We start from the raw sequence: 17060 nt of genomic DNA on the forward strand, positions 1-17060 counted from the left end.
GGTGTTGCATACACACGGTCGGACAAAGTTGTCAGAAAATCCGATCGTTCAGAACGTGATGACGTTATTTAGTTACGACGGGACTACGTTCAGGCTAGTAGCCAATAGCTTTGGTTTAGGAATTTGATCTGAGCATGCGTGGCACTTTGTCCGATCGGAATTCTCTACAAACGATCGGACAAAGTCTGATCGGATCATGTTGTCGGAAAATTTTATAGCCCAGCTCTAAAACTTTGTCGGTCGGATATTCTGATGGAAACAGTCGGATGGAGCGCACACACGGTTGGATCATCAGATAACAAGGTCCGATCGGACATTTTCCATCGGAATGTCTGACCGTGTGTACAAGGGCTAATGCATTTTTAGTACTTTGGTTTTCAATAAAAGGTTTATTGGTACTCTTGTTTATTTATAAAATTAACTGGAATGTTATATATAATTATATTTTCGAACGTATTATATAAGACTATCCTTGTTTCTCAAAACTGCCTGTCCCATTGGTGGGTGTTTGCAAAACAAATTCTTATCATGAGACTATCTCCATCTACACACTGAGGCCTCAGGGCGAAAAGTACTACACTGAAATCTTTTCAAAGATGTATAACTGTTTTTCAAATGAGATAATGGTAGCATTGTTGATCATTTACTAAATATTGTATTCATGTAAACATTTATGCTTTTATTGCCAGAGAGCTCAGCAGCAAGGAGCTGGTACCCAAAGCCTTGAATAAACAAAGCTATCAACTGTTATTTGGAGATAAACAGTAAAAACATCTGATTGTTTCTGATAATGAGAGCTGTAAGACTTTTTAAGCTTTCTGTGCTAAGAAATGATCTAGGACACAACCTACAATGGTCCAATGTCATTAGAGGTGAAATGCGTCAGCTCGTTTGTCCCATTTTTCTGTTGTGGCTTGTATTTTTTGGACTTTTACAATAAAGGCTATATTCCAGAGTGCAGCTGTCCAGAACTTCCTTTTTGCCTAAAAGTTAGCATTCCTGTACAGAAAAGCATCTGGCATTGTACTAAAACACATTAGCAATTTTCACTTTTGCAAAACCAAACATTTAAAGTGATTCTAAAGATAAATGTTTTATTGTTCAAAAATAACAAACATGTCATACTTACCTGCTCTGTGCAATGGTTTTGCATAGAGCAGCCCTGGTCGCCCTCTTTTCGGGTCCCCTGCCGACGCTCCTGGCTCCTCCTACCCCACTGAATGCTCCCTTATTAAGCCTCTCCCAAGTTGGTTCTGTGTGTCCATAAGACAAACAGAGCATGGCTGGGCCCTGCCCCTCACTCCCTCCTCACTACCTGTGATTGACAGCAGCAGGAACCAATGGCTGCTGTGTCTGAGCTAATGAGGAGAGGGAGAGCTCTGCTCTAGTGCACATCGCTGGATCTAGATTAGGCTCAGGTAAGCATTTAGTGGGGGCTAAGGGGGAGCTGCTTGAAGAAGGTTTTTTACCCTAATGCATAAAATGCATTAAGGTGAAAAAAAAACTTCTGCGGTAAGAAAAACTTTAGGCCCCTTTCACATTGAGGCGTTTTACAGGTGTTTTTGCGCTAAAAGTAGCACACGAAAAGTGTCTGTAAACTATCTCTTCTGCAGTCCTATTGTGAAAGCCAACTGTTTTCACACTGCGCTTGCAGGACAGGAAAAAAAGTCCTGCAAGCAGCATCTTTGAAGCGGTATGAGAGCGGTGTACACACCGATCCTAAACCGCCCCTGCCATTGAAATCAATGGCCAGCGCTGCAGAAGCACCTGCATAGTGCTTCGACAGTGGTGCTTTGCAGGTGCTTTTAATCCTTTTTCGGCCGCTAGCAGGGGTTACAAGCACCCCACTAGTGGCTGAACAGCGCTGCTAAAACTAGCGGTGCTTGACCATCAACATGGCCAGCGCCTCAGTGTGAAAGCAGCCTTAATGTTACAGCAGGCTTACCAATAATAGCTGACAATTCTCCTAAAAGTTCTTAAGCTGTTTTTGGCACAAAAGCACCCACACAAAAAACATGCCCACCTATTAGTTATGTTCAGCTTGGTAGTCCTTTTGAAATATTTTCTTATTTACACAGCTATAACGATCCCCATTGAGGACATTTTTGCATCAACATTTTCCACCAATAATCCTGCATTCTTGCATTGCTTTTCTTTGTAGTAACATCTTGCTGAAGACAGGTACTCAGGGCTTTTTTTCAGGGGGAACTTGGTGGAACTCAGTTCCACCACCCCTGGCTCAGACCCTTTGGTGCCTGCTCACCACAAGCACTTGTAAACACAGAAGTCTGGTTTCTGTGTTTACAAGTGACAGCTATATGTAGAGTGACACTCTGTATGTTATGCAATCCTGGTATTTAATGCCCCTTTAAGACCCCCCTACTGTTTTCGTGAAATTTGACTGAACACACCCACTATTTGATGTGATTTGGAGGGTGTGTGTAGGGAGAGGGGTTTTGTGGGGCCGTGTTTAAAGTGGTGTTCCACTCAAAAATAAAAAAAATATAAAAATTCCCTGGTAGTCTGCCTCCCTCAGTGCCTGGGCTCCTGACGTCACTTCCTCTCAGAGCAGGAAGGGCTCAGCTCTGCTCCCTCCCTCCTGTCAGTCATCTGGGACACGTGACAGGTCCCAGATGACTGTGCAGCCAATCGCAGCACGCAGCGCCGCTCACGCATGCACAGTGGGTGCCCGGCTGTGAAGTCACAGCCAGGTGACCACAGTTAGAATGCCAGTGCCGCCAAGAGGAGGGGGGAATGAGCGGGGCTTCGTTCCCCCGCATCGCTGGACCCTGGGACAGGTAAGTGTCCGATTATTAAAAGTCAGCAGCTGCAGTATTTGTAACTGCTGGCTTTTAATTTTTTTTTTTCAGGGGAACTCCTCTTTAAAGAGGGATTCCACCAAAAAAAAAAAATATTAAAAGCCAGCAGCTATAAATACTACAGCTGCTGACTTTTAATAAATGGACAGTCACCTGTCCCGGGTTCCAGCGATGCCGGCAGCCGAGGCCGATCGATCGCTCGGCCCTCGGCTGCTGCCGCCACCATTCTAGGTGAGGGAATCAGGAAGTGAAGTGAATCGGCTTCACTTCCCGGTTCCCTACTGCGCATGCGCGAGTTGCGCCGCGCAATAGGAAATCTCCGCGCTGTCACTGGGACCCGTGTGTGTCCCAGCAGACAGCGCGGCAGGACAGAAAATGGCGTAGACTCCCACGGGAGTCTATGCCCGGAAGTGGGTGTACATACCTGTCTTTGACAGGTATCTCCACCCCCCTCCCCCCTGAAAGGTGTCAATTGTGACACCGGAGGGGGGGAGGGATCCGATCAGCGGAGGTTCCACTTTAGGGTGGAATCCCGCTTTATGTTCCAGCACCTATTGTTTGAGAAAAAAAAAAGCCCTGCAGGTACTTATCCTTCCATTATCTATGAAAAAAGAAGTAGGAGGGTTAACTACCTGCATGACAGTAGACAATATCTTCTGAAGTCTGAGGCGGGTCCTGTCAGTTTTTAAGGATGGTTCATATTTTACATATTTCTGTCCTGTGATTCTGAAGAAGACATTTGTATCTCCTAATAACTGTGTATAGACAGCCTCAAAGTATGCATAGCCCCAAGAAAAATGTGGGTCAGGGGATCCTACTGTCAAAAAAGTACATGCTAACATTGTTATGCAATATACAGCCACTAAAATAAAATTAAAAAAATGAAATAAAGAAAAAGGTGCATTTAGCCTCAAAAAAACAAAAGAAGTCAAAAACTGCTGCAATCAAAAAACCCTTGAATAGTGGAGAAATAAATGCGATGAATAATTAAGATGTGCTGCACTTTGACTGTCACAATATAAATGTGTAACTATAAACACTGCACCATGACCCAGTAATGTATTATCTAAAGATAAAAAAATCCAGCAATGGATGCAAAGTGTGAGCTCTAACACAAAAAAGGACCTCCTGCACAGGGGTCTATGTATTGAAAACAAATGCATCCAACAAGAAAAATAAGGAATAAAAACAAAGTTCCAAAGTTAATGTGTTCACAAACAATGAATGTTTAAAAAAAATAAAAAAAAATTGAGACAGTGAATCAAACATACTTTGCAAATTTTTTGTTGCCTTTTCCAAAGTTTTGTGTGACATGTTGCTGCCATCAAAATGACCTTATTTTTTCCTAAAATGGTACATTTTTTGGAATTGGGGATGTACTAAAGTGACTCAGTGGAGTTATATCTAAGAAATGGAGGTAATCCATTAAAGTGGTTATAAGCCCTCACATATACCCAGTGAGCTGAGGTTAAACAAATTCTCCTACATAAGTTGTACCTGTTTATCTACAGTAGTCTTCCATTCAAAAAGCAGAATTTACACAGGGTCTCTAAGCTCAGAGCAGGGGGAGGAGGGCTAAAGTTACATCAGTGAAGGGAGCTCTGAGAGCTGATTGGAGGGAAGGGATACACACCCTTCACACAGCACAAAGGAACAGACCTGAGACTGTCAATCACAGGCTGTGCTCTCCCCTGTCACCATTTTTCTGTTGGTGTCAAGAAAACTCATCAGAATAGACGCATGCAGATTGCAGAGGAATGAGGCAGCAGACAGAAATTACACTTATGCCGCATACACACGATCGAATTGTCCGGTGGACAGTACGCTGGACAATTCGATCGTGTGTGGACTCCAGCGGACTTTTTCATCGTAAAGTCCGGCGGACTTAGAAAGTAGTTTTGACTCAAAATTTGTCCCCTGGACTTGACTTTCAGCAGACAATCTGTTCGTCAGTGTGCTAGTCCGGCGGACTAAGAATGACGCATGCTCTGGAAGCAAGTACGAGAAGGAAGCTATTGGCTACTGGCTATTGAACTTCCTCTTTCTAGTCCCGTCGTACGTCATCGCGTTAGAAATCGCCGGACTTTTGGAGTGTCCGTGTGTGGCCAAGTCCGTTCGTTATAAAGTCGGGCAGATTGTTTGCCGGATTGTTTGCCGGACCAAATCCGCTGGACAATTCGATCGTGTGTACGCGGCATTAGTGCTCTGAATTGAGAGAAGTACATATTATAGAGCAATATGCATTGCACATACTTCATGTCTGAGGTTTACAACCATTTTAAAGTAATTTACTTAGCAATTATTATATTATTATACAGGATTTATATAGCACCAATAATTTGCGGAGCGCTTAACAAAATGAAGGCAGACATTACAGTTACATTACAATTTGGTACAAGAGGAATCAGAGGGCCCTGATCGCTAGAGCTTACAATCTAGGAGGGGGGGGGGGGGGTCAATTGATAAAAAAAGTAATAGCTGTGGGGGATGAGCTGATGGAGAAAGTAAAAGAGTGTATTAGATAGATGCAGGACAAGCTTCTTTAAAGAGAAGGGTTTTTAGCAATAAATATAAGTCTATAAATAATTCTCCTATAATCACGACAACAGGTTCCAGTTATACTAATGATGCAGCTCCTAACTTATTTAGTGGGAATCTAATAACGATAATTAGTCCCATACATCAGACTTTGAGTGGAAATAGCAAAAATATACTGTATAATACAATTTCTCATAGAAACAGTGCATAAAAAATACTAAGACAAAAACATAATTGTGTGATATATTAAGTAGGCAGTTACTGTATACTGTTAAACCCAATTAGAGGATAAACCAAGTCCACAGAAATCAATATGTCCAAACCACTGTACAAACCTCAATAGATGTATAAGATAAGATTTATTACACAATTCATCCAAGCCTTTCAACATCGATATTGTAAGTCACTATGTCATGAGTGCGTTAATAATATTTCTCTTCACGTTAGTCTGCCCAAGATAATTACTGCCAAGATAAAGAGATTCGTATTTTGGTGCCAATGACTCCTAGTTATAGTAGTCCCCTGTCTAGACCCTTACTGATCCCTGCCTAATATTCTTCTGCCTGTCTACACACAATATATAAATTCAGGCTTTGTAGTCCAAGAACGCATGCTGGGACTTGCAGGACTAAATAGAATGCAATGGTTGGGCAAGATAATAGCAAGACTTTAGTGTACACAGTTATGATCCAGGCCTCATTCACACAGCTGGAATAAAATAGACATTTATAAACTTTTGTTATTTAGAGATCTGAATTTAGTTGCGTTGTTGAAGACATTTAGACCGGTGTAAAAACGTGCACTGCACTCAGATCCGTAATGTAATATCTACATCTAAGGACATACTGTAGGTATGCATGTATGTCAGATGCAGGTATTGCGAAAAAAATGTACTGGTCATTATGCATGAATTTTTGTGCTAGAAAAAAACATGCATAAAAAGATCAGTAAAATGTTTCCATCCATGTGAATGTAGCCTCACTATGCCAATGCCACTTTTGTCATAAGAGAAAGAGGAGCTGTAATTGCTGGCCTCTTTCTAATAAATACGTGTTCTCAGGGGCGGACTGACAACTCATGGGGCCCCCGGACAATAGGAGACTGTGGGGCCCCCGGGCAATAGGAGAAGATTATGGGGCCCCCAGGCAATAGGAGATTTGGGGCCCCTAGGCAATAGATTATGGAGCCACCCAGTATATACACACACACACACAATATACACACACACAGAATACACATATACACACATTGAAAAGGTACTGGAGAATGGGGGCAGCTATAATCTTGGGATTTAAAAAAAAACACAGATATTTATATACTGTCCTTGGTTTTATTGAGGCTGGCAACCCTGATGGGGCCCCTTAGTGGCATGGGGCCCTCGGGCAGTGCCCGAGTGCCCGAATGGTCAGTCCGCCCCTGCGTGTTCTGTCTGTATTTGGCATAGTTACCTTTTGAGACACAGACCAGGAACATGCATGCTAACAATGAATGTCAGGAAATCCTAAGAATTTCTTATCACTATATTTTTTTTAATGGCAATGGCTTAGGAAGCACTGAATGCATTAACATGAAAGCCAAGCAATTAACATTTTCAGAAGAGATGATCAGCAATGGCAACTTCTCTTATGTGAGGTTTCTTCAAGTTCTCCTTCATCATCACCATGTTCATCCAACCTCAGATCCCTGCACTCAGGATGCTCCTATATGGCTACTGTCAAGTGAAAGGGCCCGTTCATTATAGTTCTGCGTCTTTTTGTCGTAGCCACTCTGGCAGTATGGTTATTTCAGATTTTTGCATCTCAAAGCGGTACAATTGTTTTACATAGAAATGTGGCGTTTTATATTGTAGGCCTGTAATTCTTAGCAATAACACACTTAAATCTGTCCAAACAAGAGTCTAGTACAGTGATGGTGAACCTTGGCACCCCAGATGTTTTGGAACTACATTTCCCATGATGCTCATGCACTCTGCGGTGTAGTTGAGCATCATGGGAAATGTAGTTCCAAAACATCTGGGGTGCCAAGGTTCACCATCACTGGTCTAGTAGATATCCCGGGTATAATTACGTTTGAAACACAAAATCATAAATTATAATATAATAAATAACTATAAATAATTATAAAAAAAAAATAATCTAATAATAATAAAATTAATTTCCCCACGATTCACTATCACTCATTTCTGCAAGTGTTCTAATTTATTATCGCTGTTTTCTAGCTGGTCTAAAACCACTTTTGACATAAATGGACACTTTTTGGTTGCTATGGACAATCTACAGTTTCCAGGCAGAAAGAACAGTATTTATAATATAAAACTGCATGCAGGACACTGGACAAACCACTAGGGACAAAAGGGTTGTGAAATAATTTCATACAGTAATGAAATCTGTGAGATTATAGTGTACTGTATGTATTATGAATTTTAAATTTTTTGAATTTGCCGCCAGGCTCCGCCTCCGTACGTTGTGACACTTGCAGGGAACGGAGCCCGGCACACAGGACATCGGAGGACACAGCCTGCAGACACAGCGGGGGGACTTCGCAGGATCCTGGGGACAAGGTAAGTACACTGCACCAGGATCCTGCAATGCAATCCTGAGTGTGGCTCGGGGGTTACCGCTAATGGTACTGAAATGTAACCCCCGAGCCACACTCGGGAAAACTACCAGGGAGGTTAATATATATGCTACAACATGATTTATATTGCATTGAATCACTCATTCATTTTCAACAGGCCCAATGCAGCAAACATAATACATAGTATTTATATTTCACTGCAGTGCATCACACCCACATCATGGTTTGTGGTGTGCTGCAGTGCACTATAGTGCCAGTACAATGTTTTTGTATTGGGCTTCTATTCAAAATATATGGAAATGTACCATATTATGCCTTATATTATGCACCTTGCGATGCATGCACGCTTTATTGCAGCTCATTAGGTGTGAACTAGCCTGAGGAGATGTAACTTCCTCCTATTGAAAAGAGATTCAGGAGTAGTTACATTGGAGCACAGCCAGGGCAACTTCAATGCGATGCTTACATGCTGATTCTGTCCCCCAGGTCCCTATCTGAACCCAGTGCCCCTACAATCTAGGGCACAGACGCATACCTCCCAACATTTTGAGATGGGAATGAGGGACACCTACTAAGAAATGTATGTTGCATAGGACACGCCCCCTGCCACACCCCCTTAAAGGAGAATGAACCCAAAAAAAAAGGTTAATTAAATCCACAAGGACTTTTTTTTACCACTACTATTCATTTATATTGGCTTTTAAAATGTACAAATGCAGCAATTTAGAAACTGGATGAAATGTTTAGCGCTGGAAAATACTTTTTGAAAGATAAAAAGTGCATTTTATATACAACTATATAGATCAGATCAGACCAACATGAGGGGAAAAGGTGGAATGAGGGACAGAGGGACATTGCTCCAAATCAGTTGAGAGCTATGCAGAAGTACCCCATGATGCCATACAAATGCCCCTCCATTCACATATGAGTGTTTTTTTCTGCTGATCTCCCTATGCCTAACTATGCCTGACTATGCAGAATCCCATTCTGTTGCAATTGTGTGCGGAGTCATCCTACTCTCAAAAAGGTGTGTTTTTGGTCCCACAGACTGGAATGGGAGCACCTGTAAACCAATTCCACATGCTATGACACCTGAAAAACTCCTATAGTCCTACAGAACTGCTGAAAGGAAATAATACCTGAAAAAATAACGCTGCAAAACATGGAATACACCCTGCTTATGCTCTGCTTAGGTGTGAATGCAGGCTTAGTGTTAAACCGATATTGTACAATAACCACTTGCCACCCATAGAATGTCATATGATGTCCTAGAGTTTCAGTGGTTATACCAGGATGATGCCTGCAGCTACAGCCATTATCCTGGTATCAACATTTTCAGCGGGCGATTTTTTCTGTAATGTAGATGTGATTTAAGGGGCTATGGTTCACCCCTTCCCTCCACCTTAGCCTTTAACAGGCTTTCCTATCCAAGCAGGTAGCCTGGTAACAATGTAACTTCTTCAGGGGCATTGCTCGGGAAGAGCCTTTCACTCTTCCCGAGCAATGCCCCTGAAGAAGTTACATTGTTACCAGGCTAAATAAAGTTCCTGTCCCTCCTCTGTGATGTCAAAAGACAGAAGTGATGAGGATTTTAGCGTCCTTTTTTCCCCACAAATAGAGCGTTCTTTTGGTGGTATTTGATCACCCCTGCGGCTTTTATTTTTTGCGCTATAAACAAAATAATAGCATTATTTTTTACTTTTTGCTATAATAAATGTCCCCCAAAAATATATAAAAAAACATTTTTTTTCTCAGTTTAGGCCGATGCGTATTCTTCTACATATTTTTGGTAAAAAAAAAAATCACAACAAGCGTGTACTGATTGGTTTACGCAAAAGTAATAGCTTCTACAAAATAGGGGATAGTTTTATGGCATTTTTATTAATATTTTTTCTTTTTTACTAATAATGGCGGCGACCAGCGATATGTATCGTGATTGTGAAATTATGGCGGACAATTTTGACACATTTTTGGGACCACTGGCATTAATACAGAGATCAATGCTATAAAATTGCATTGATTACTGTAAAAATGTCACTGGCAGTGAAGGGGTTAACCACTAGAGGGCGGGGAGGGGTTAAGTGTGTCCTAGGGAGTGATTCTAACTGTCTGGGGGATGGGCTTGTGTGACATGGACTGCAACGGGGAGATGCTGTTTACGCCGTTCTTGAGCTCCGTGACATGATCGCGGGTCGAGTCCGCAGGTCCCGCGCGCACAGTGAGAATTTCAAAGTAACGTACGGGTGGATAATATAGAGAGGATGGAGATACTTTTAGCTCAAGAATTAGATACGTACGAAAGGTGCCTCCTGGTTTGGACTCCCTGGAGACAGCATAGGAAATTGGTAAAAAGTTGAGGAAGAAGGAGGGAAGAAATGGAAGGAAAGACTTCGCTAGGGGGAGAGAGGAGGGGAGAAAGGAAGAGAGAGGAGAGAAGGAGAGAGGGAAGGGAGAGAAAAAAGGGGGGGGGGGGGTTGTGTGTTTATTTATTTATTTTCCTTGTTTATATATGTATTTTACCTCCTCTATTATTTTTTTTTTCTTTTTTTTTCTTTCATGTGTTAAAGCACACAAGATATGTATGAGAGGGGGGGGAAAAAAGGAAAGAAAATAGTGGATGTGAATATTATATATGTAAGTAATGTATATGTTTGAAATTGTTTAATCATGTGTAATACTTTATAATAATTAAAAATAAAATTAGAATTGAAATAAAGTAATGTACGGGTACGTTACTTTGCGCAGCCGTGGCATTCTGCTGACGTATATATGCCGTCAGCGGTCAGCAAGTGGTTAAAGCATGACATGTTAGGTATCTTTTTACTCAGTGTGACAATAACTTATATATTTTACCAACAATAAAATAAAATGCAAATACCATGTAACCTAAAAAATTGCAACAACCACCATTTTATTCTTTAGGGCCTCTACTAAAAATATAAATAATGTTTGGGGTTCTAAGTAATTTTCTAGCAAAAAAAAGATGTAGGAGAGAAATGTTAGATTTGGCCTGGGTGGCAAATGGTTATAAACGAATTCACAAAATGAAAAGTGAGAGAAACAAGAAAATACGTATGATTAAAACTAATTCTAGCACTTCAGAACTAAGTCTAGGAAAGTGCACAGTTTCATCCCATAATGCAAAAACTATAAACATCATCATTACTCTTCCTAGGGTGCTGATATAAATAGCTTGAATGTCTCTAAAAATGATTCTTTTAAACAGAATTTTCAGTTCACCATCCAATCACGGATAAAGAAAAACAAAGAAATATATAAACAGATGTCTCAGCACTAGGGAAATAGCAAGCAATCTCTCCCATTAAATTATACCATCTCTAGAGTAATTAGGTTGTAGTAAAACAATTTGTTGATGTTCAACGTTTCTTTGATGTTTATGTTTCAATAAATAAGGTGATTTAATTGAGTAAATAGCATTAGCACACAGCCGCTGTGAAACACTAATGCTAATAACGACAATAATATGCTAAACCATATATATATATAAACATGGGCAAGTTTCCAAAATGTTGTAAATGGAGCCTAAATAAGAATTGTTTACTGTTGGAAAAGTACATTGATAAATAGCCAGGTTGCGGAAAATGTGTCATATACCTGAATACTTTATATTCCATTCATATAGTCTATTCATAAAACATTTCCTGCACAAAAAGCAAAAGCATTTGTACAAGTTGAATGAAATGTTCCATGTTTTCTAGGTTAATGTCTATACCGGCAGCGCCATATAGTGGCCAAAATGCAGTATAGTTTTCATAAAAATCTTAGAAAACTATTTTGCATTTTGGCCACTAGATGGAGATGACAATACAGGCATCAATCTATTAGAAACAATACGGTGCATTCTTCAACTAACACAAATGCTTCTAAAGTTAACAAATGTTTTATACACAGACCCTTTATTGTATTTATAAAGTGATGCCTAAATCTGAAAGGTATATCAAGATCGGGGTGGGTACCATCATCCTTGAGCTTAAAGTGATGAAGAAGAGGAGGGTGTCAGGGTGTCAGGGTGTCAGGGGCTACTCCAAAATAATGCCCCACGACAACAAAGATTGTTATGGACTATCTCGGAGGGGAAAGGGGGGGGGGAGAAAAGGTGGGGGGGAGGGGGAGGGAGGGAAAAAGAAGTAAAGAAGAAGGAAGGGGATGGGGACAAATTGATCCAATTAGGGGGAATTACCTATTGGCTGTGTCTGATTGCTGGATATCCTCTGCGCTATAGCCCATCTGCCCTTCCTTCCTCTCCTCCCCCTCCCCATTTCTCTCCCCAAACCCTTTTGTTTCTTGAAAAAAATTAAGAGTGGGAAGGTGGTTGGGGGGAGGAAAAAGCAAGGAAACAAGAAGGAAAAGGATGAGGAAACATCGATCCAATTAGAAACGGACTCACCCAAAAGATGGTGTATGGAGAGTAGAACACCCGAGGACCAGGAACAAGGTTCAAAACATGACCATGTAGCAAAGGAAGGGCAGATGGGCTATATCGCAGAAGATATTCAGCAATCAGATGTGGCCAATAGGTAATTCCCCCCAACTGGATTCATGTGTCCCCATCCCTTTCCTTCCTTTTCTCTCCCTCCCCCTTTCCCTTCCCCCCCGCCTTTCCTTCCCCCTCCCCCTTTTCCTCCCTCCTCCCCCCTTTCCCCTCCCCCTCCCTATTTCTCTCCCCAACCCACCCAAACCCTCTCCCCCCCTCCTTCTCCCTCCCTCCAAACCGCCCCGCCCCCCCATCCCTTTCCCCTCTTTCCTTTCCCCTTCATTCCATTTTAGATTATATAGACCCACATATGCATAATTCTTACATATATTTTCAAATATACTTTTGATTTCAGTTATTGCATCTTTTAGTGCCTCCCATGTTCACCATGGGGAGGATTACCCAGTTAGGGTGCCTCAAACTGTGCCGCCTGATACCCTCCTCTTGGGTCCCCATTGGTAAGCCATGCCCGAATATAACACTCCAAATTACCATAATATCTATATTGATGTAGATTGGACCCTTTTTTCCCTATTTGTGACTATATAACTATAAGATAGTATCTTTTTATAGATGTTTAAGGTCAACTCCTCCTGAAGAAGTGATTTTTTTTCGCGAAACATGTTGAGGATCACACTTGGACCTACATCTCTTGTTTCCCCATTACATTGTGGGGTTCACCTATTTTTTGTCTGTACTGTTTGTAATAGTATGCAATAACTATATTACATATTGCTGTTTTAAATGTTTTTCAATTTTTACTCTCTTTAATAAATGAATCATTTTCTATTTACCTTGTCCATTCCCTGGGTACCGAGATAGTCCATAACAATCTCTGTTGTCGTGGGACATTATTCTGGAGTAGCCCCTGACACCCCACTCTTCTTTATTGGATTTTGTTGATTCTGATGTTGTCCTGCCAATGCAGACCACACCAACCTTCTACAGGGACAACTCATCATTGTTATTATAGATTTATTAATACATCTGTGAGAACCATTTAAATAAGATAATTGATTTTTACATCAAGTGCCTGGGGTTATAAGCAAGTAAATTAACATAGGTAACAACCCAAGGGGGTGGGCAGATTTGGCATAAATTAACATCCGTTTGTGGCTTTTATCAATGTCTATTTATTTCCAGAAAATTTGACTTTAGTAAGAAAAGTGAAGGAATTCTGTAAGCATCCTCATATCACAGGTTGTGTACACAATATAAAGAGCATAACGACTTTCAGACCGGACCATTTTGCTGGTTTAAGACCAGACCACTTTTTGCGATTCGGCAATGCGTCACTTTGACTGACAATTGCGCGGTCGTGCGACGTGGCTCACAAACAAAATTGACGTCCTTTTTTTTCCCACAAATAGAGCTTTCTTTTGGTGGTATTTTATCACCCCTGCGGTTTTTATTTTTTGCGCTATAAACAAAAATAAAGCGACAATTTTGAAAAAAACACAATATTTTTGTTATAATAAATATCCCCCAAAAATATATAAAAAAAAATGTTTTCCCTCAGTTTAGGCCGATACGTATTCTTCTACATATTTTTGGTATAAAAAAAATTGCAATAAGCGATTATTGATTGGTTTGCGTAAAAGTTATAGCGTTTAAAAAACAGGGGATAGTTTTATGGCATTTTAATTAATAATTCTTTTTTTACTAGCAATGGCGGCGATCAGCGATTTTTATTGTGACTGCGACATTATGGCGGACACATCGGACATTTTTGACGCATTTTTGGGACCATTGTCATTTATACAGCGATCAGTGCTATACAAATGCACTGATTCATGTGTAAATGACACTAGCAGTGAAGGGGTTAACCAGTGGGTGGCAGTGTAGGGGTTAAGTGTTCCTAGTGGCGGGTTACTAACTGTGGGGGGCTGGGCTTTGTGTTAGTGAACACTGATCTCTGCTCCAATCACATGGAGCAGAGATCAGCGTCACTTGTTGCTAGGCAAAACGGGGAGATGCTGTTTACAACGGCATCTCCCCGTTCAGCCGCCCCGGTATGTGACGGGGGGCGCTGATCTGTTTGGTCACTGCTGGGAGGGAAAGGGAACTGCTCAGTCAGTTGTGGGAAGGGGAGCTGAGCTACTGATCACTGGGGAGCTGTGGAGTCACTGCAGGGAGGAGGTGCAGGATGAGCTGAGGAGTCACTGCTGGGAGGGGGAACTGCTGGAACGCACAGAGGTGTAGGCCCCAGTGGAACACAAAACTCTGAAGAGTGCCAAAGCTCAAAATATAATTATTGTGTATATTCATGAAATAATAAAGTTCTCAAAAAAATAAATGTATAAATAAATAACAATTTTATCAAAAATAATAATAATAAATTTAGGGCTGAAACGATTAATCGACATCATCGATAATAATCGATAATGAAAATCGTTGTCAACGATTTTCATTATCGATTAGTTGGTCAGCACCATGCGATCCGCGGAGCGGTCCGTGGCTGCGGCCTTAGGAAAGGCCGCAGCTTCGGCCTAGCTCCAGAGCTGGCGGCCATCTTGGCACACCCGGCGACAGTGTTGTAAATTGTAACCCCGTCACTTATGGTGCGGCTCCATCACTGAAACAGCTGACGGCGGCCCTTCAATGCTATTAACAGTGCATGCGCAGGATATTTCTTTAGCGGCAGAGAAAAAGTATGGACTCAAGCGGGCGGAGACTTTGCGGGCGGGCGGAGTTGGACAGATAATGAAAAAGGGGGTTTGCGCTATAGATAAGCTGCAAAAAGGAACGGTGGATATAAGAGGGCTGCCACTACCCCAGGCTCACAACAAAAAGTTGGAACAGTATACCAATGTTATAAATACAGGTAGTAAAGGCGCTCTACTCTGATGTTTTATAACCCCAGGAAATGTAAAAAATACAAAAATTAAAATGAAATTAGTGGGTGTGTTTTTGTAAAATCTGTGCAAAGTGCAATGTGCAAATCTTGTTAATTAGAGGACTAATATTTGCATTATTGTATCTGCACAATTTAAATTCAATTGTGACAAGCGGTCTTTCATATATATATTTTTAATAGTATTGGCTTTTTTATTTAGTCATTGTGCACTCTGAGATATATATTCATCACGTGGTATAATTTATAGATCAACATTTGATAATTGATTCATTTTTACATTGTGCGTTTATTTTGTTTTTTTTTTATATGATTTTATCCGATTAATCAATTAATCGAAAAAATAATCGGCCGATTAATCGATTATGGAAATAATCGTTAGTTGCAGCCCTAAATAAATTGTCTTTGTGCTTTCTTCTAGCTGCTTAATCACACCATAAAACATGAACGTTCCCTTCAAGGATGATGCATTTTACTTCCGAGTTATTTAACCCCTTCAGTACTGGGCACTTTTACCCCCTACCTGACCCCGGTCCATTTTCAGTTTTCAGCTGTCGTACTTTAATGCTCGGTTCCCATTGCGATGTGAGAACCCTGCAAATCCAGTGCAGGTTCCCACATCGCACCCGACTCGCAGGCAGTTCACACTGCCATATGCAAACTGCTGGGAGTGTCAATATAAAGTTAATGACACCCCCAGATCGGTTCGCAGATCTCAGTGCGAACTGTCAATTCGGACAGAAATTGGATCGCAGGGGCTGTGAACATCCATGCGATCCGATTCTGAATTCAAAAAATGGTCTTGTGCAAGTTTGGTCCGAATGCGATGCAAATTCAGCTGCTGAAATCGCATCGCACATGTGATCTGCACTGCAGTGCAACACTGTATCCATATGAAAGTTTTATTATTTCTTTTCCCACAAATAGAGCTTTCTTTTGGTGGTATTTAATCACTGCTGGGGTTTTTATTTTTTGTAAAAAAAATGAAAAAAAAGATCGAATTTAAAAAAAAAAAGGTTTTTATTCCTCCGATACATCGCATCACCAAGCACGGTAAAGAGCCTATCACAGTGATGGCAAACCTTGGCACCCCAGATGTTTTGGAACTACATTTCCCATGATGCTCATGCCCCCTGCATCATAGTTGAGCATCATGGGAAGTCTAGTTCCAAAACATCGGGGGGGGGGGGGGTTGCCATGGTTCGCCATCACTGGCCTATCACTGGTGGTTGATCACAGCGTTTCTCGGAAGTTCCAGCTATCGGCTTTCCTCTATTCACGCTGACAGGGCGTAGAGTAGAAAGGAGAGCCAATAAGCAGCTTTCCTAACATGTGGGGGGATCTGTGCTAATAATCAGTTTTGCTCCTTTTGGGATAAAGGTTTATGTGCATAAATAAAAGCTGATCATTGTAAGTACCCCTGTCAGTGTTATAGGGTTTGTCTCATCCCTCTAACTGCTACTTCTGCAGGACAGATTGACCTTTTGGGAGAACAACAGACTTATTGGCTGGATCACCAGATGAAAATAAATAAATAAATAAATGAATAAATAAATGAAAGAAAAACCTAAAAAAATAAGGAAAACGAATGCAGCCCCCACATCTTTGGAAAGCTGCAATATAATAAATGTTTGTTTTTGGGTTTAATGCGGCTTTAAAGTGACAGATGTATTGTATATTGGTAATGATTTGCTATCAATGCAAAGGACAACCAATAGCGTTGTCTGTAATGACCAGGCACCAATAATTTATAATGTAACCTAGAGTAGTAAAGCGG

The 17060-nt window shown here is 41.1% G+C and overlaps 1 protein-coding gene across 1 annotated transcript in view; it reads right to left on the minus strand.

Annotated features, from left to right (window-relative positions):
- The window catches only part of GPR50 (G protein-coupled receptor 50), a 237913-nt gene that overhangs the window by 176523 nt on the left and 44330 nt on the right, over positions 1-17060 (minus strand). The window lies entirely within an intron of this gene.

The sequence above is a fragment of the Lithobates pipiens genome, unplaced genomic scaffold, assembly GCF_037356315.1.
Source record: "Lithobates pipiens isolate NorthernLeopardFrog02 unplaced genomic scaffold, aLitPip1_a1.2 Scaffold_1, whole genome shotgun sequence".
Taxonomy (NCBI): domain Eukaryota; kingdom Metazoa; phylum Chordata; class Amphibia; order Anura; family Ranidae; genus Lithobates; species Lithobates pipiens.